The sequence below is a fragment of the Sciurus carolinensis genome, chromosome 1 (assembly GCF_902686445.1).
Source record: "Sciurus carolinensis chromosome 1, mSciCar1.2, whole genome shotgun sequence".
Taxonomy (NCBI): domain Eukaryota; kingdom Metazoa; phylum Chordata; class Mammalia; order Rodentia; family Sciuridae; genus Sciurus; species Sciurus carolinensis.
The window spans coordinates 140,846,897-140,867,830 of record NC_062213.1 but is presented as its reverse complement, the minus strand read 5'-3'; the positions used below and the strand labels follow the sequence as shown (position 1 = coordinate 140,867,830).

General features: G+C 34.5%; 1 protein-coding gene across 1 annotated transcript in view; it reads left to right on the top strand.

Annotated features, from left to right (window-relative positions):
* Adgrl2 (adhesion G protein-coupled receptor L2) overlaps positions 1–20,934 on the top strand; it is a 266,353-nt gene that overhangs the window by 53,405 nt on the left and 192,014 nt on the right. The window contains exon 2 of the mRNA XM_047539007.1: positions 888–929. The gene's annotated coding sequence lies outside the window, so the exon portion shown is untranslated. The remainder of the gene's footprint in view (positions 1–887; positions 930–20,934) is intronic.

Sequence of the window (20,934 nt, the reverse complement as noted above, 5' to 3'; positions counted from 1 at the left end):
TTATGCATATGTTATCTACTAAAAGTTACTTAGCCATTATGTAATTTTGGCAAACAGATAAAAACTCAGGGTATTTTTTTTAGATTATGATACTTTAAAAAAAGGAGGAACAGAAAATAACCAATGTCTTATAACATTAATTATTAAGCATTTTTTCTTACATAACAAGTCTCCTTATAACTACTGAGACAAAGAAGTTATTTGCACTAATTAGTAAAAATGAAAGTAAATGTTTATTTAAAATTTTAAAGAACACAATAAATTCAAGACTATTTTCAAAATACAATTTTGTTCTAATTCTTATGTGACATAACTAGAAACTTGGAGTTAATTGACAAGAAAAAGAAAAAAAAAACATGCAAATAAATAATTCCTTCTTATGAAAAACAGGATCTTGGAATTCAAATTTTGTTTCTCAGCTTCTACTTCTGATTTTCAGGTCAAGATTCCAGACAAAAAATTTATTTACATTAAAGTGGATATAATGATCATTAATATTGACTTTAGGAAACTAAAATGCCTCCAATTTTCCCTGAAAGAATTTTAGGTGTAGCTGTCCCATCTGTATCAATGAAAAATTCAACTAGATGAAAGGGCAGTGAAGGGAAAGACACTGACAATTTTTTCTTAATCCTATAATATTTGTTTTGCAGAATATAAAATGTCTTATTCTGTATTTGAAAGTACTTATCATAACAATTGCTTAATCCTAAGGTAGCTCTGTCCAAGGGCATGTAATAAATGTTCAAGAATTCTTAGGACACTGATTTGTGTTTTCTGCAATAGATATACTCCATTTTTGTTTTGCTCTTGAAGCATTGCATTTGGCAGTTAGGATCCCTGTGGATGGTGGTATAATAAATAATAATATTTTCTTTGCTTTCCAGGGTATTTATGGCACAATGATAAATTTCATCTTTCCCAGAATGGTAAGTAAAGAACTCTTTCTATATTTGATAGTATTGAAAACAAACAAGAAAAAGTGAACTGGAATAAAAAAAGTAGAGTATCATTTACTAAACATATTGAATGATCTGATAATTACAAGGCAGCTTATACTTTTGCAAAGAAACCAATGGTACATTCAAATCCTGGAAACATTCCCTAGTCCTCACAAAATATTCAGCAGGTTCTTCAAAGGGAATGTAAGGTTTTGCTTTCTCTACTGGATTGCAAGTGAACATAGTATATTCCACATTTTGTTTCCTGGGTAATTTATTTTAACATATATAGAGATATAGAAATAAATGTGGTTTACATTCCATGAGAAGAAAGAGAAAGCTTATCTGTGATACATGTCAAGAGTAGATCAGAGTCTTTTGGAATTTTTGCTGCTACATAAAAACCGATTGTAATTTATCTTTGACCAGGGCTGTGCACATCAGTGAACTTAAAAATATTTATTTTCTAGAAGCATATATCATAACAATTCCTAGGCAAGTTAGCTATTGTCTGATTTTGTTTAAATACATAATTTGTTGAATTTATTTTATGCTATTATGACATAAAGGTAATACTTAGTTTTAGTTTTGATCATAATCTCTTTACGATCCAAATTACAATAAAAATGAATCTTGCTGAATAGGAAAGGTCAGTGTAAAATATTTCTCAGCAAGTTATTACTGTATCTGATATAGACCCACCACCACCACCACTACCACCTCCAGTGGTTCTTGGAAACTTTCTATAAAAAGAAGGAATTTCTTTTTGGGGTATTTGGGGATTGAATCCAGGACCTCAGACATGCTAGACAAACCCTATACCACTGACCTACATCCTCAGCCCAGAAATTTCTCACTATAGAAAAATATTGCTTTGAAATCAACCAAACATCACCAAGTGTTATATTAGAGAAAAAGCAGAGCGAAAGAAAAAAAAAAAGTAATATGTTGTGTGTTTGTTTATGCAGGGGGGAAAAAGAGTTGGTATTATATTGTTCACATAGAAAAAAACTCAAATGGTACACCAAAAAGTGGGAATATGAGTAATTGAATCTTCTTCCTTCTTCATTTTCTGAATTTCCTGTAATAAATGTCTTATTTTTTAATCAGAACAAAAGCATTATTTAAATAACAAATTATTCAAAAAGTATGTTGATTATTAAGTAAATATGTATATGTAGAATTGAGGAATACTGCTTTGGGCCAATACTGCTTTGTGCCAAAACAATCTTACATAATTTAAAAAAACAAAAAACAAAAAAACCTTCCACCTAATCCCAGGGAAAATCTAAAAACATAGGTGAAGATTAATTGGGTAAAAACTATATTTTTAAAAAAAGTATTAAGAGGGAGAAAAAAAGCTATCATTTCAAAAAATTGATTCTGGGTAAAAATGTGTATCTATAGTTCATCAGCATGGAAATTAGATCTTTGGGTTCACATTAACTTTTAGTATGTTATAATTTGGCATTATATTTACTTTTTTTTTCCCACAAGAAAGAAGGATCTAACTAGGAAAAGGTAAAAGTAAAAGGTGAAATTTTAAAAATTAGTTTATTGTTTAAGTCAGTAAACGACCTATTTAACACTAAGAGAAAACGTCCATATAAAATGTGCTATGTAATTTACCCATCTTAAGTCATTGTTGGGTCAAGTGTAGTGGTAGAGCACTTGCCTAGCATGTGCAAGGTCCCGGGTTCAATCCCCAACACAGCAAAAAAATGAAACCATAAGTCCGTTGTTGTGGCCCATTCCTATAATCCTGCTACTTGGAAAGCTGAGGTAGGGGGATCACAAGTTCCAGGCCTGCCTGGGCAATTTAGCAAGACTCTGTCTCAAAATAAAATAAAAAGAGGGCTGTGGGTTGCACACAGGGAAAAACAAAAAAACAAAAAACTTACTATACATTGTATAAAACAACATGGTAAGAGATAAGGAGTCACCAGAATGAAAAAGTGTTAATGAGTTAAGGCGTAAATTTCAATCATTTGTAAAATTTCCTTAAGTGAAAGTCTCATCCAAATTATATTGTGTAAATAGGACTTACAGAGTCATTCTATATTACTACTTTTAAAATGCATCTGAAAATGCAACCCGATTGCATTTTCCCCTGATCGGGAATGAGATGGCATTATAAATTGTGTTCAGACAAAAATCAAGCATGAACCTTTCCTAAAGAATGGGAAACCAAAATCACACCAATTTATATATGGAAATACGTATTTCCATATATTTTTACTGCCAGACTTTTAATGGGAAATATTGGGGATTCAAATACTTAAATTCACAATTTCCTTTTTTGCATATATTTTATAAAATCTTCAGTATAGCTGATATATCATGATATTTTAGAAAGAAATAAAATTAGCTTCCTCATCTATAACCAGGACTACTGCAAGGTAAGGCAACAAATTATTAGATAAATAAAGTGATCACTGGACCTATTTCTTTCTGATAAGCTAAGTGTATAACTTTAAGCAAGCAAAATTTTAAGTTATTATGTGAAATGAATTAAAATGTAAATATGTACTTTATTGACATTTGTCTATTAAAACTGAACTTTAAAACAGAATAACCTTCAGCATTCCAATTTTTTCTAAAAGATTAACGGTAAATATTAAGTATTAAATTAAAGAGCCAGGCATGGTGGCACATCCTATAATCCCAACGGCTCAGCTTGGGAGGCTGAGGCAGGAGGATCCCAAATTCAAGGCCAGCCTCAGCAATTTAGTGAAGCCCTCAGCAACTTGTAGAGACCCTGTCTCAGAATAAAACATAAAGAAAGGCCTGGGGATGTGACTCAGTGGTTAAGCGCCCCTGGGTTCAATCCCTGATACCAAAAATAAAATAAAATAAAGAAAATTTTACAAGGTTGTTAATCTGTATTTTAACAAAATAGATCTTCCCTCTAATTTCTTTTTGAACCACATCCCCAGCCCTATTTTGTATTATTTAGAGACAGAGTCTCACTGAGTTGCTTAGCACCTTGCTATTGCTAAGGCTGGCTTTGAACTCTGGATCCTCCTGCCTCAGCCTCTTGCTTCCCCCTCATTTCTAATTCTGGCTGTGCTTAGTGAACAAAGGTTGAATGTGCATTTCTGTGAACAGTCTAGTCTTCATCCAACATTAATAAAATGTGCTTTATTTTTGAGAATGTTAATAAAATTTTATTACATTCTCTCATTAATAACAAAAGTTCCACACTGTAGTCAACTATAGCCAATGGCCATTTTGTCATTTGTCCTTTAAAATTCCATGACTGTTTCCAACCTTGATAGGTCAGCTGATAGTAACATAAAGCATTGCTAACTGGCCAACAGGTTGATAACTTCCAAGATTTCGAGAATAAGCAGACGAAACAGTCATCTCCTTTACCTTCAATTAAAATTGCATGCAATTATTCTTGTAGATTATAGGTCTCTTTTGGGATTTCCAAATTCATATAAGTTTTTGGTTCATTTCACAGGAATAATATTCATCTTAATTAGCAAAAAACAATTGATGGGCTTTATACAAGAGGGAGTTCACTCTGTGCACTGAGTACTGCCACTAGATTATCTTTTTTTTTTTTTTAAAGGCCCTGTTTAAAGCTGTTGACTACAGCCAGGCCTGGTGGTACACACCCATGAATCAGGAAGTGGAGGTGGGAGGATCACAGGTTTTAAGCCATTCTCGGCAACCTGATGAGAGTGTCTCAAAAATAAAAAAGGGGATGTAGCTCAGTGGTAGAGCATCCCTGGGTTGAAAACAAGTACACGAAGAAAAAAAATAATAATAAAATAAAAAATATATGTGTGTGTGTGTGTGTGTGTGTGTAGTCAAAGCATTGTATTACATTATCGGTTAGTAACCATGCTTTTGAACACAGGATGTCTTGAGTGGTTAGCCTATTTTGTTTTAACTTCCTAACTCTCCTAAGCAAAATCCTAATTTGCCTTCTGAAATAATTTATTACCATTTCATACTGGTTTAACTAAATAAATAAAAATCATGTTAAATTGATAAAAGAATATTTCTGCTCTGTTATTTAATTCTAGTATATAATTTCTAGGGTTAAAATATTTCCTTCAAAAATTTTTAATATTTAATAACTACAAAATAAAATGTATACAGGGTATGGTGGCCCATGCCTACAATCCCAGCAACTCAGAGGCTAAGGCAGGAGGATTTCAAGTTTGAGGCGAGCCTCAGCAATTTAGTAAGGTCCTAAGTAACTTAGTGAGATCCTGTGTCAAAGTAAAAAATAAAAAGGACTTGGGATGTGACTCACTGGAAGAGCACCCCTCAGATCAAAACCAATACTACTACTACTAATAATTTCTAGTACATATGCAAGAATTAAATCACATATCTGTGTGCCAACAGTTTAAGAAAGAAAACAACACTAAAATGGTCCTTTTAAGTCCTCTGTGTGCCCTTAAATGATTCTTTAACCCTCTTCTTCAGTCAGAGCTAAACATTATCCTAAATTTTTTCCGTTCTTTTCTTTTCTTTATAATTTTACATCAAATATTTGTATCCCAAAATATACAATTGTTTGGTTTAAATGTTTTGCAACAGCAAGACGTAAGTGAAACATTCGTCTTTGATTTTCCTGCTTAACACTAGATTCTTGAATTTCAACCCTCCGCAGCATATTGCTATAATTCATTAGTTTACATTGTTGTATAGTATTTTATTGTATGATATGATTCTTTTGCCTTAACATTTGGGGGATATCTGGATTGCTTCCAGTTTTTTTTTTTTTTTTTTTTTTTTTTTTACTATTACACACAGAACTTCTAATGACCATTCTTATATAGGTAAACATAGATATGTATAAAAATATCTTCAGGACTGTTTTTTAACTGGAGGTGAGTTTGTCACTTAGGGAATATAGGGCAATATCTGCCAGCATTTTTTCTTGTTATAATGGGGATATGCTACTCAATATCCTAGTTAATATTCAATATCTTGTATGAGACATTTAGGACATCCTAAAAGGCATAGGACAGTCCCTATAACAGAATCTGCCTAATATACTAATACTGTGAATTTGAGAGGCCCTCCTCTAGGATAACTGCTTAAAAATGAAATTGCTGAATATGAGAGAATGAAAAATTTCAAATTTATTACATAATTCCTAACTGATGTACAAAGAACTGATTTTATACTCCTACCAGGTATAAGATAAACATCCAGTTGTTTTGTATTCTTGATGGCATCTAATAATATTAGAAATTAAATTTTTTTATTAATTTGGTGAATGTGAAATAATTCCTCATAGTTTTAATTTCTAATTCCTAATTCCTTAATTACTAATGAGATTGAGCATGTTTTCTTATTTTATTGACAATTAGGGTTTTCTGTTCTGTGAGGTACATGTTAATAGCCCATTTTTTAAAAATTAAATTGTCTTCTACTGATTGACTTTTAACTAATAATATCTATACTAACCTTTTTTTTTTTTAATTTGTGGGACAAATGACTTAATTGCTTAGGGCCTTGCTAAATTGCTCAGGCTTGCTTTAAACTTGTGATCCTCCTGCCTTAGCCTCAGAGTTGCTGGGATTATAGGCATGTGCCACCATGCTCAGCTCTGTATTTTGCTTTTTATATTGAAGCATTTAATCAATTTGAAGTTCATTCTCATTTACAGTTTGAGGGAGAAAGAAGGTTTTCAAAATAGAAACTATAGTTGGCATTATGTATTGAATAGTTTGTGCATTCCCCAGTGACCTTCAAAGTTAGACTTGCCATAAATCAAATTTCCGTATATTTATGATCTAATGTTTTATCTAATTTTATTCTCTTGGTGGATTTGTCTATCCTTTTGCCAATATCACAATACCTGAACTATAATTTTATAATCATTTGAAGTATCTGGGAAGTTCTTCTATCTCATTCTTCACAGGAGTACCTTGGTTTCTATGGTCTTTTTCTCTTCCACTCAAATCTCCGAAGCAGCTTATCACTGCTTCCTCCCCACCACACAAAATTCAGATAAAATTTGTTAGCATCTAAGATCAATTCGAAGGCAAATAATATCTTTATTATGACCTCTAGTGTTCCAATCCAAAAACATGGTCTACTTTTGTATTTACTTAGATTTTCTTTCAAAAAGGTTTGATTCCCCACATAAATTTGGTAGATTTATCCCTAAATAGTTTTTTATAAAACATTTTGTTATATGCTTTAATGATTTGTTAAAAATTATAGTTTCTAGTATTTGTTTCTGTACATAAACAATTAATTTTCCTATTTTAGTCTCTATCCAGCAAACTTTCTAAATTTTCTTCTTAATTTGCCTAATTAGTTTGTATTTTCTATGGGATTTCTCTTAAAAACTATCATATCTTCTGTTTAATTTGTTTCATTGCTTTTTTCCAGTCTTTATATTTTCTCTCTCTCTCTCTTTTTTTTTTTCTGCATGCTCCACTAACCGGACCTCTCTCCAGTATTGTATAGAAATGATCACAGATAACTTTTTCTTTTCCTAATTTTTGAAAGTAAATGTTTTGAACAATTCACATTGAAATAACAGGGATTTTGTAGATATCCTTTATCAACTTAGGAATTTTCCTTTTATTTTAATTTTGTTTTGAGTTTTTATCTTTAATGAATGTTGAATTTTACCAAATGGTTTTACTACACTGCCTTGGAGGATAATATCATTTTTCTCACAAAAGGCTGCTAAGCACTAAAACTTCTTTCACCTTAAGGACATTTACTGAATGGGGTAAACATGCATTTTGGTTTCAATGTCCTTGCTGGCAAAGGGGGAAAGTCATAAAACCTAGTACTTAGTTCTGTGATCCAAAATGTATAAACCATTGTCCATATACCTAATCTGCAAACACACCCATCCCATGAAGGAAAGCAAATAAAATTATAAGTCTTAAGTGTGTGACTAAAGAAGAAAAAAAAATCATGATCCTAAATGCCAGAATACAAACAAGCAACAACAAAAGAATTCAGTTTAAACTGGCACCCAGTAGTGCCTTTTGGGTCCAAAGACAATCCCCTCCAGAGAGTCCAGCTTTATCCCATCTCTCTAAGACTTCCCACAGATAAAAGTCCATGAGGGTAAGAGCACAGTCAGAACACACAAACACACTGAGGGGAAAGGGGGACAAGAATTAACTAAAGAAAGATAAAAAGAACAATCAGTCATAAGGACTTCACATGTTGGAATTCTTTCATTCTTATTTACTGTTTTCTTTTTTTTAAATTCTCAATCCTTGTTGCACATGAAACTGTTTTAAAATATTTTATTTTTTTAGCATTTAATGTCATCTTAATTAACAGATAAATACTTCTTCGGAATAAAGTTAGAAATTCATAATATAGTCAAATTTAACCTGTATACTAAACCTAGTTACCAAAATAGGAATTTTCTGTTTAAACAAACAAGTAACATAATACTGTGTTACATTTAAAAATAGTAAAACATATACCAGCTCAATGGTATACACCTAAAAACCACCTCTGGAAGCTGAGGCAGGAGGATCACAAGTATGAGACCAGTTGAGTCAATTTAGCAAGATTTTATTTTATCAAAAATAAAATAAGAAGGGCTGGGGATGTATCTCAGAGACAGAGCACTTGCCTAGCAGGTACAAGGCCCTTGGTTCTATCCCTAGCATGGCTAACCATACCCCTACCCCAAAATCATATATATGTGTATAGTAAACTGTATTTTGATGACTATTATAATAGAACCTTTGTTCAAACTTTAATATTTTTGTAAACAGAAACCATTTACCTATTCAAAATGATGAGTTGAATACATTACAAATTATTAGAATCTGCTTTATTTTTGTGGTACATTTTTCACCCAAAATCTCTGTGACTTTTAAATATTTTCATATTTGTGATCTGAAAAATTTTCAGAAAGAAACTGTATCCTGACATGACTCCAAACCCCTCATTGCTATCACAGTGGCCAAAGCTGAGCTAATCGTAATCTGTGTCTGTAATTTTTAAAACTGGAATTAGGGGACAGAAAACAGGCAAAGGAAGAATATGTGAGCTGATGGGTCTCGAGGAAAGCTAATTCTGACCCTTAATTCCAATTATTAAACTTCTAAGAGGTCTACGAACCAGTAAATTGCCTTCGTTGAAGCTTGAGTTGAACTTCTGTAACTTACAACCAAAATGGTCCTGAGAGCTACAGATATATAAAGAAAATAAAATTCTGTGATGGTTTCCCTGCATGCCCAAACTCACAGAAGGCAATGAAGGAATAACACCTATAGTACCTTTTCCACCACAAGAGGAAGGACTAGGAAGAACTGGGTCAGTACTTTTACTAAAGCCCTGCCTTGACCAGAATGCACACTCTGATGTATTCCAGAGGCAGCTCAGAGTAAGGAGTGCCCCAAATTATTTCTATGCCAAGATTCAAGGCACCAGCATTTTTTTTTTTTTTTTTTTTTTGTGGTGCTGGGGGTTGAACCCAGAGCCTTGTGCTTGTGAGGCAGGCACTCGACAACTGAGCTATATCCCCAGCCCATGCACCAGCATTTTGATAATTAAATTTCTGGTACCTAGAGAGACTCCATCGAGAAGATCTTCCTGGATGCAATATTTTTTACTTTCTACTTGAGTTTTCCTATGGTCTTAATGAAAAAGGAAGGGACTGAAGTTTAAGAGACGAAAGTAGCAATTTTTTTTCTTTTTTTGTTTTTGATATTGGGGATTTAACCCAGCAGTGCTTTCACTGGTGAGGTATTTCCCCATTTTTGCAAACTGTCTCACTAAGATGCTTAGGGCTTCAATAAATTGCTGAAGCTGGCCTCAAATTTGTGATCCTCCTGACTCAGCTTGCCAAATTGCTGAGAGTACAAATGTGTGCCACTGCATGTTAGGTACCTGCTGGTCTATTTCGATTGATTTCTAGTTGGGGAGTATGGGCTGAGTTGTGTCCATCCAATTCATATGTTGCTTGATGTCTTAAGCCCCAGAACTCCAAAACATAACTGTATTTGGAGACAGGGTCTTTGAAGAGTGTAGTAAAAATGACTGGTATCCTCATAAGAAAAGGAGGTGAGGACCCAGAGGAAGATGACCTGAACACAAAAGAAGACTGCCACCTATAAGCCAAGGAGGAGAGGGGCCTCAGGAAAAACAACACTGCTAGTATCTCTATTTTGAACTTCTAGACTTTAATACTGGTAGAAAAAATAGATTTCTGTTGCTTAAGCTACCCAGTCTATGGTATTTGTTATGGTAGCCCTAAGCAGAGGAAAACATTGTTATATAATGTCCTTACTTACTGTTAGTCAATCATCAAGGTCGGTCAAGTCTATCCATAGAATTTCTTTCCAACATCTTCTGTTCTCATTATTACTTTTTAGTTTAGACTGTATTTTTCTTACTTGAAATATTCTAGTAATGGTTAACTTCTCTTCATTCTGATAAAGGGATTCATAGTCATGCTAGGGAAACCCACTGGATTGCAAGCTGGTTCAGAGCAAAATCTGCTCTTCACTATCTACTTATCTCCCCTGTGTGGTCCAGGGTTCCCAAGCATGGCTGTGTATCAGAATTTTGGGTGACATTTTTAAATGATGGATTTTTTTAAAACTCCCACATCATATCTATTGAATCAGAATACACAAGCATGTGAGCTAGAAAGTTTATTTTTAATATGTTCCCAAGTTGACCTTGTGAATACTGTTGTTACTTTTTTCTCTTTTTCCCTCATCTTATTAATAATCATGTGACAATTTCTCCCAAACTTTTTACCTTCATGTTTTGTCATATAGTCTTACTGAGCCATTCAATATAAAAAATATTTGGTGTTTTTTTGTTTTGTTTTGTTTTGTTTTTGCGGGGTTTTTTAAAGTAATATATTTAGTTATGCTTTGTTGAAGTAAAATAGTGATTCTTTTATATTGATGATGCATTTCAATAATTTTCTTCTTGAGGTTGTATGTCCTTTGTAGGTTATGTTATGCCCATCTCCTGAGAAGCTACAAAAATGTCATTAGGATGCTTTAATACATAAAAGCATCCTAACAAAACAAATGAAGCCTATCCAGTTTGTTCCCTGTAAAACTGCTAAGTAGATTTCAGCGTTAAAATGTCCTCTTCATCACTATTTCCAACTATGTGAAGAGCATTTGGGAAAATATGGCACAATATTTAATTTCTTATAATTATTTTCTGACCTGGCCCTATTAATATTGATAAAAGTTATATGGCAGGACCACAGGTAAAAGTAATGTAGAGTTCACCTTGGAAAAGGAGGAGGGAATGTCTCAAATTTGTCTGGTCCCCTATATTGTAAATTCAACTTATACACATCATTTAACAAAAATTGACAATTTTCTCCCCTGACAAGAAAAAATCAAACTTTTCTTACTCTAATTAAAAAATATCTCCAACACTGAAGCCGTGGGTCTTGGTTTCTACTAAGATAGTAAAGCATGATTCTAGCAAGGGATAACAAATAATTAACAATCCTTAAAGTAGACTTTGCCATGGTTTGTGTGTGAAATCAAAGGTGGTCCTTTTGACCATACTTGGATAAGAAGACAAAAGCTTGTTGAACATATCTAGCCAAACTGATAGACTCAATGAATATTGCTTTGTGTCTACTATATCAAGCATTACATACAATCTAGGGAGATTAAAAAAAAACATTTTTTCCTGCTTTCTTGGAGTTTTCAGTTTAGATAATAGAAATCCTTGTTTGGGGAGACGGAGGAGAGGGACACTTACCTGAACCTGGAATGGCAGCAGAAGTAGAGTATATAAGAGGAGGTCATGCTCAAAAGACACTTCCTAAAGGGAAGACACGTCCTTGGGTGTCAATAGTCAGGGTCAGCTGGGACTTCAGTGAACCAATGATCATGACAGCTTTCAGTTCAGTCTTTGCTGTCCATGCACACTTCATAAAAGGCTGGTTCTGAAACCAAATATTATCTGTACACTACTTTCCTCTTCTGCATGTTTCATGTGTTCATTAAACAAATATCTTATTAAATGTATTTATAACTGGGGAGATAGCTCAGTCGGTAGAGTGCTTGCCTTGTAAGCACAAAGCCCTGGGTTCGATCCCCAGCACCTAAAAAAAAAAAAAAAAAAAAAAAAAAATGTATTTATAACATAAGGTCCCTTAAGCAGACTGAAAGGTCCACAGTATGAAGTGATATATTAGCCAACAATAATTAAATATTAGTGTTTCCAGACTTGTGTTTGCATCTCCAGGGACAGTAAACTCACTATTTCTTCTATTGAGGTATTCTTTCTTTGAAAAATTCTGACTGTAAGTGGTTCTGTTTTTAAACTAAAATATGCCTCATAATCCCTTAATGCATCTTTATTCAATCTCTTTGGGGCATTTGTAACAAAACTAATCCCTCTTCCATAGAGTTATACATTTTTTTTTTCTTTACTCAAAAAATGTAGGAGAGATTTTTATGAAGTTAGGATAGGCTTAGGAAAGATTTGGAAAATTAAGCGAAGTAGATAAAGAAGAAAATAATTATTTTCCCAGTACTTATTCTTAACATTTCTTTTCTTTTCTTTTCTTTCTTTTTTTTTTTTTGTGGTGCTGGGGATCCAACTCATGGCCTTATGCTTGCAAGCAAGAGCTCTACCAACTGAGCTATCTCCTTAGCCCTATTCTAAACGTTTTGATATTTCTATTTCTAGTCTTTTTCTTACATAGTATTTTTATTCTGTTATTTTATATGATTTTATCATCATATATGCAAATGTACACATATGCCTATACATTACATAATTTGTTTTTTATTTAGTAGGAGAAATCCACGATAGAGAATAAGTGAGCAGGTATTGGAGAGACAGACCTCCATTCAAATTTAAGCATTATCATTTGCTAGTATTTATTTCCTTATATATATTATTTAAACTCTTTAACTCTCAATTGTCTACTTATAACATTAAAATTATCTAGACTGTCTTGAGGTTGGGGCTAGCATTAGCAAGTGTAAAATAGTTAACGTTGTGTCTACAAAATACTAAGTTTTGAGTAATGATTAAAATTATGTATATACTATTCAGATACAAATACAAGAACTTTCAAGTTCTAAATCTTGAATTCTTATAACCTTTGCATCCCATCTTCCTTAAATGTTACTCCTAGATGTAATCTAAACAATTAAAAGCAGAATTAGATTATGTTCTCTCTCTTTTTTTTTTCTTTTCTTTTTCTTTTCTTTTCTTTTTCTTTTTTGCGGTACTAGGGATCAGACCCAAGCCCTCACACATACTCAGCAAGAACTCTTCTACAAAGCTGCATCCCCAGACCTCTCCATTACTGTATTCTTATTTTTGTTTATTTATTTGTACAGGGGCATGAGTGCAGCAGTGCTTTACCACTGAGCTACATCCCCAGTCCTTTTGATTTTTTTATTTGCTAAGTTGTTGAGGGTCTCACTAAGTTGCTGAGGCTGGCCTTGAACTTGGATCCTCCTGCCTCAGCCTCCCAAGTGACTGGGATTACAGGTGTGCAATACGATGCCTGGATCCATTATTTTATTTGTATTCTAAATGTATTAAGGCAGTCTAAACTATTCCTGTTTCATGGTGGGTGGCTGTTTTTGCAACCATGTTATTCCACTGATTTATAGCCAAGTAAATCTCCATGAGTATTGTTGCTAAGTCATACCTCTTTCAAAGCAAAGTTGGGCGGTTGGTGTTTTGGCACTAAGGCAGGATCTCATAATTATTCCCACCAAATGATATATTATTAGATTTTGTCCATGTTTTAGTTATTTTTGCATCCTGATTTTATAATCCAAAGCCTTCCTTATCTTATGAAGCCTGTTTTTAATAAGTCATGCCTTCTGATAGCTTTATCTCACTCATTGATAAATATGTTCACATCAGACATTGATAAATATGTTCATTGCCATTGGGGGCAATCACTCAATCACTTATCAGAACACAATAATATATCCTTGAACCTACATTTCTCCATCTGATTCACAAAGATATAAAGGAAGACTGAGTTCCTTGCTGTATCCATTACCCTGATACGAAGGTTTACTAACTCTAACAGAAAAGAATGTATAAAATTGGGCTAAATCACTTATCCTTTTTAAACATATATGTTTGCCTAATAACCACTATTTTAAATAGCTCAAAACATCTTATAAATATAATGTAGACTATCTACGCCCACTCCACCCCTGCTCCCCCGCCAAGCAACATCAAGTTTAAGGATCTAAAGTTTGCAGATTCTGGCATTTTTTAAATATAAGGCATTTCTGTCCTATGCCTCTTCCACTCTTCCCCACCCCACCACCAATTTTTAAAAGTAATCAGTTAAACATTCCATGATATCATTTAAGGTCCCTGGTAATAATTCATAGAGATCAAGAGACATGTTTGCCCCTAGACCAGTCAGGTTCTCCAAGTACAGTGTGTAAGTTAAGTGCTTGACCCTGTACCTAAATATCTTGGGTCAGGTCCTAGCTCTACACTTTTGTAGTTGAATGGTCCTGGGCAAATTATTCAACCCTATAATAATGCATGCTTTATAGTGTTGTGATGATTAAAAGCTTGAGTGCATGTAAATACTTAGTGTTTGATACCTACTAGGTCCTCAATAAATTTCTCTGCCTTATATCCTTTTTTCTATTTGTCTTTCAACGTCTAATGGTCTTGACTTCATTGAACACATATTTGTTGGGTCCTACAGATACAGTAGTGAACAAATTAATGTCCCCGACACATTCCAATGCAAAAGAGAGAAAATACTTACATCTGTAAAATAATGGCAGCCAGTGATTTGCATATGCAAAGTCAGAATGCCTGTAATCCCAGTGACTCAGGGAGCTGTAATGCAAGAGGATCACAAGTTCAAGGCTAGCTGGGAAATTTAATGAGACCCTGACTCAAAATAAAAAAAAGGGCTGGGGATGTAGAGCACCCTACCCCTAGATTTGACCTCCAGTAAATCCTCCCTCACACCCCTCAAAAAGAAAAGTCTAGAGGTCAGAGAGTTGTTTTTTGTTTTGTTTTGTTTTTGTTTTTTCCTTTGGTTCTGGGGATAGGTCCCAGTGCCTCACATATGTTAGGCAAGTGCTCTACCATTGAGCAATATCCCCAGCTCCAAGAACTATTTTTAAAAGGGTGGTCAAGGTAATCTATGAAGAGGTGACATGTGAGCAGAGATATGAATGAATCAACAGGGAAGAAACCTAAAAGATTAAGAGGTTTTGCTTTCTTTTTCATGAATGAATTTTATATCTTTAACTTAAAAAAAAATGGGCCTATTCCTTTATTGATCTTTCCTCTTATTTCATGCTAAGGAAAAGCATTTTTGGTTCTTTTCAGCATCTTTCATAAGTCCCAGCTCATTTTGTGCTTTAGTGTTGCTGAATTTTTATAGGTCTATGCTACCTTCATATATTTATGCCTGATTATGTGTCCCCTTTTACCATCTTTTGCACATGCTGTTTTAAATTCAGAGCCTGTCAGTAAGTCCCTGTGCAGCACACTGGTTTCTTTAGTTTCCTCCCCATTTTCTTGCTCATTAGAATCATTTGTGTTTGCATAGGCAGAACACTGCTTAAATCAAACTCTAAGAGCGCATGGTTGCTTTTCCCCAAGGTTCCAATCATTTCCATTTTACCTACTGGTTTCTGTCAGAATTGGGTCCTAAGCAGGAGTTCCCCTTAATGCTTACTCTGCCTTCTGGGAAATGAAATTATCAGCAAGGCCAGTCAAGAAATTGTCAGTGTTTTACTTTCTGAGAAATGAAAGTTTCTGCAGATTCTTGGAGACTAAAATCCCTAACACTAAGATATGTTGCTGTCCCGTCAATTTTGTGGTCTGCCGTAGAAAAGAATCTCTCGTTCTCCTTCTGGCCAGAAAGTCTGTAACACAGTCACATAATGCTATTTCATCTCTGTGTTTCTTATTTTATATTCTAGATTTTTCTCTAGTGTTCCTCCACCCACAGGTTCTTGCATTTACACCTAGGGTCATAGCTTCTAAGTAGCAAGGCCAAGTCACCTACCTTCCAATTGACTGGTTTAATTATAATTAAGCTTGATTTAATTATACTTTTGCTCATAAGTAAATTGTGGCCTAAAAAACATTATTTCACTTGCTTAAAGGTTTTGGGGATTTTATCACAATTGCTCAACAACCCCACCTATCCACCCGCCCACCCACACACACCCCGTAGGCAAGAAAATTTCATCCCTACCCTGTTACTTTCTATGAGTACCCCAGGGATTTACTTCCACTTGCGTGAAATGGAAATAATAATATTTGCCCTTCTACCTCTCAGGGATGTTGTGAGAAGGGAAATAGATTATTATGATAATATTTTAATGAATCAATATTTAGTATATGGTGGACTTTATTCCTTCTAATTTAAGTGATTTCCATTTTAAATTTTTGTCATTGTTGTGAAAGACGCTGGGGCCTTTCAGTTGAAATGTGATTACTTCGTTTTAATTTTACAACAATTTGCAGGTTATATCCCCCCAGATGAAAAAGCCAAGGTTTTAGCATTCCTGAGAACAGGGAGGTAATCCTCGCTGCTTCTCTCCAGGGATGCATGACAATACATCCTCTTAACCTTTCAGATTTTAGTTTTCTCATCTGTTAGAGGAAGAACATCCCTTTCTCTTAGAGCTGTGAGAATTGATACAGAAAGGCACACTATCAGTGGTTGTTTTTGTTCTACTTATTTTTTCTTTTATCCTCCTCTCTTACTCTATGAGCTTTTTGATGGCAGACAGTAGTTATTTGTCTTCGTATTCCTAGAGTCTTGCACTCAATAGCTACACAGTGTGTTTGTTGAATGAATTATTTACCAAGGTGAACAATGTGGAGTGGGTCTAAGGGTGGCAGCATGTTGTAGGTCAATGTTTTTCCAACTGTACTCTTAAGAGCCAATATTGAGTTTTGTAAAGATGCTGCAGGAGTTGCAGAAGTGATGGGGATGTAGCTGGGGGTGAATTCTGCTCCCTATTTTGCTCTAATCAGAGTCAACGTAGTTGGTTCTCATTAATATATTGCGTTGCTATGTAAGATTGCTTTTAGAGGAACAGCTAAGAGAAAGGTGAAACAAGAAATGTAACTGGACAGAATGTAGGCTTTAAAAGGAGTCTGAAAGATGAAGTTACAAATACTTTTGTTTTTTACTGTTAGGCACCTTAACCTTTCCATCTCACGTTTTCCTTATTTATCATAGAACTGATAATAGAACTGATAGCATTTCGGGTTGGTTGGAGATGGACAGGCAGATACTACGAGCACACCTGCTATTTCCCAATGTATCTAGCCAAGGATACAAAACTTGGATCCAGGCAGCTGCATGAATCAGGAGCAGGTGCATGCAGGCACAGCATACCTGGCTTGACTTTCCTCCTCCTTGGGTCCCTATGGGCCACACAGCTGCCAGAGAAACCACTGCCAGGGTGGAAAAACATGATTTTTTAAAAAAATCAAACGCACTCTCTGGAAGAGTTTAATACCATGTCCTAGACACTTCCACATAAAGAAATGTTTAAAAACAAAGGGCTCTCCCAGCTCTAGATCCAAACTGTCACAGGAAGGAATGAATACCTCCTGTAGGCAGGATGGGGAGGAACAGGCAGAGTCAGAGGTAGGGGTCCCAGTGTGTTTCTCTTTTCATCTCCCAGTGTTCCCATCTCCCTGGAGAGCTATTTTGAGTTAATTTTTCTTTTACTTTTTTTCCCCCCAGGGGGAACTGAACCCAAGGCCTCGTGCATGCTAGGCAAGCACTCTAAAACTGAGCTACATCTCTATTCCTGGAGATTTATTTTGAAGATTAAAGTTGGGGTAATACTAAAATATTTAATAATGCATAAATGGTTGGGCATGGGCACCAATAGATCAGAACAGATGCTGGTCATAAACCACCAGGAAGCCCTGCCAGTGCATGCCAGCTGAATGCCAGCCCTAAAATAAAGTAACATTAAAATGTCCTCACAATATTTGACACATAGATGGTACTTGATTAATGTTCATCCCCTATCCTGCTTTCCTCTTCCTCTTGAATTAAATCCAGTAAAAACACAAAATGGCATCTCCAAGAAGAGTTAACTCCATGTAACAAAGAAGTCAAGTTTCTTATTTTATTTGTACAATATATTAGAGGGGATAATTTCTACTGTGTTCTACAGTGAAATGGATATATATTTAAAAAATTAATGTCAGGGTTGGGGATGTAGCTCAATGGTAGAGTGATTGCCTAGTATGCTCAAGTCCCTGGGTTTAATGCCCAACACTGAAAAGAAAAAAATAATGTGAACTCATCCCTGAACTGTAACCAAGCTGCTAACTAGTTATGCATCCTAGCTATACCCAGTGGGCTTGTTTCTCTCCTCTGATTTATTTTCCCTGCAAGAAAGGGATTCCTGGAATTAATGGTGGAAATGGGGGACCTCTGTTCCTTAAACATCTGGGTTTTTCTCCCTCCTCTTCCAAGACATTGTAATGCCCTCTTTCCTAAGAAGAACCTTTGCCAGCAGAATGAGTCTTTGGAAGCATGTGTAGGATTTCTTAGGTAATTTAGCTTAAAAAAAAAATTGAATTAACCTTCGGAGAGTTTTATTGGGTGGGACAACAAAGTTAAGCATTAGGGACATCTTTGAAGTCAAGGTAAAACTGGACTGAGTTTATTGATGGAGAAAACAGGGAAGGACAGGAAATATGGAATGACAAGTAACTGACCAGTTTCACCGTTTAGTGAGTCCTGCTTGGTCTCATCATCAGGTCCTATTTTTGCTGGGTATTGGCAATTTTGTAACAGCCCTTCTCTTGGTATGGCTCTTAGCAAACGTAAAGGAAATTCAGCTTAGTGGTAGAGTACATGCTTAGCATGCATGAGCCTCTGGGTTCAATCCCCAGTACTGGAAAAAAAAATATTGCTATTATATATTCGAATAAGAGTGGTCAATATTGTTCCACATCAGCTTGTAAAATTTCAGGCATTTTAAAAATCTGTCAATTGTTTTATGCTCTTAATGGCACCAAAATAATAGCAAGTATTTGAATAGCAATTATTTGCCAGGTACTATATATATTAATTCATATAAGACAACATAAGATATGTGCATTTATTATTCCTCTTTTATAAATGAGGAAAGAGAGAGTTAATTTAAATGTAAGACTCCCTAACTTGTTCAAAGACATGTAGCTTGAAAATGATGCAGCTGAGATCTAAACTGAGGCGATCTGTTAGACATTCTAACCTTTGAAATTATGTTATTTTTCTTAAAAAAAAAAAAAAAAGAAAGAAAGAAAGGAAGGAAGGAAGAAAAAAGGAAAGAAAAGAAATTTTAAAATTAGCATTAATCAAAGTTAAGTAAATATACAGTATTTTATGAGGTCATTTTCAGATCTCTTCAAGGTAAAGGAGAAGAAAAATGATTAATCTTCAATACAGTTTTTATTTTAAAACAACATAACCTCTGTGACTTCTTTGAATGGAGGTGTCAAGCACTTCAGTATGGTGTTTCAAAAACATTTGCAGAGTAAAGTGATTTCAAATGCATTTACCAAATTCTAGACTGAACCAAACTGGAGAATTTTAGGTAAGAAGTGAATAGAAAGAATTTCAACTAGGTACCAAGCATCAAGACAAGAAATTCCTCCTTTCAAAGTACACATACTGTTAAGAGTTACAATAATAGTAAAGATGTTTCATATTTTAAAATATGAACAGACTAAACTAATTGGTCATAGTAATTGTTCAATTTTAAGAACTGAGTTTATCTTTTATATTGGGCAGGAAAAGTGAAAAGATAAAGATATGAAATTTTTGAAAAATAAATACTATGATTATTAGAAGTTTAATTTTATTATTGTCATTTAAAAGATCCTTGCTTAATAAAAGAAAGAAAGAAAGAAAGAAAAAAAACAGGTGCAGTGGTACACACCTACAATCCCAATGATGGGGAGGCTGAGGTAGGAGGATTGCAAATTTGAGGCCAGCCTCAACAATTTAGTGATGACTTGTCTCATTCATAAATTAAAAAAATAAGTAATAGGCTGGGGATGTAGTTCAGTAAAGTGCCCTTGGGTTCAAACCCTAGAAAGAAAGGAAGAAAGGAGGGAAGGTTTAAGAAAAGAAGGAAGGTAAGTTTCTTATTATAAAAGGGAAGCAGCCAGAGGTAGAGGAACACACTTGTTAGTTCAAGTATTATGGATGTTGAGGCAGGAGGATGGCAAGTTTGAGGCCAACCTGGGCAACTTACTGAAAGCCTGTCTCAAAATAAAAAATAAAAATAAAAGGACTAGGAGTGTAGGTCAATGTTGGAACATCCGTGGGTTCAAACCCAGTAGTGTCACTAATAAACAAATAAATTAAATGAATAAATGAAGTGGAACCAATCATATAGTTATCCATTTCCAATCTACACAGAAAGTTATTTGTGATGATTTTCTTTTAAATAGACTCTACCCCAACAATTAATAACACAATTCTTCCAATAAAGCTTTTTTTTTTTTTTTTTTTTTGGTGCTGGGGATTGAACCCAGGGCCTTGTGCTTACAAGGCAAGCACTCTACTGACTGAGCTATCTCCCCAGCCCCTTCTTCCAATAAAGTTTTAACAGTGAAGTTGTTTAGATAATTCTTTAATAAAATGGTTGGTAGGTTCACATGATCTCAAACAGAATTAAGAAAATACCAGTTAAATGAAAGTTTCATTAAATTGTTAAAGAAAGGAGAGTAGTGTTTCATTAAGACTACTACAGTGAGCACAAAGACTTTTTCAGGAATTATGTATTCGGGATTTTGAATCACACAGAAACTACATTTAAGGTGTCAGCAGAAAATCAGAACATCTTCCTTGGAAATTCCTATTAATTAGTTTACTCTTTAAGATAACATTCGTACAATTTTATGGTATTTGGCAGGACAAAAATGGTTAAAATGCTTTTTGGCTTCTGGAGGTGGTAGAGTTTTGGGCTTTGACACCTCGGTGAGTCATAAGTGAGCTAAGATAGAAGTATTGTACTTTTAGCATAATGTGTATTTGTCAAAGATG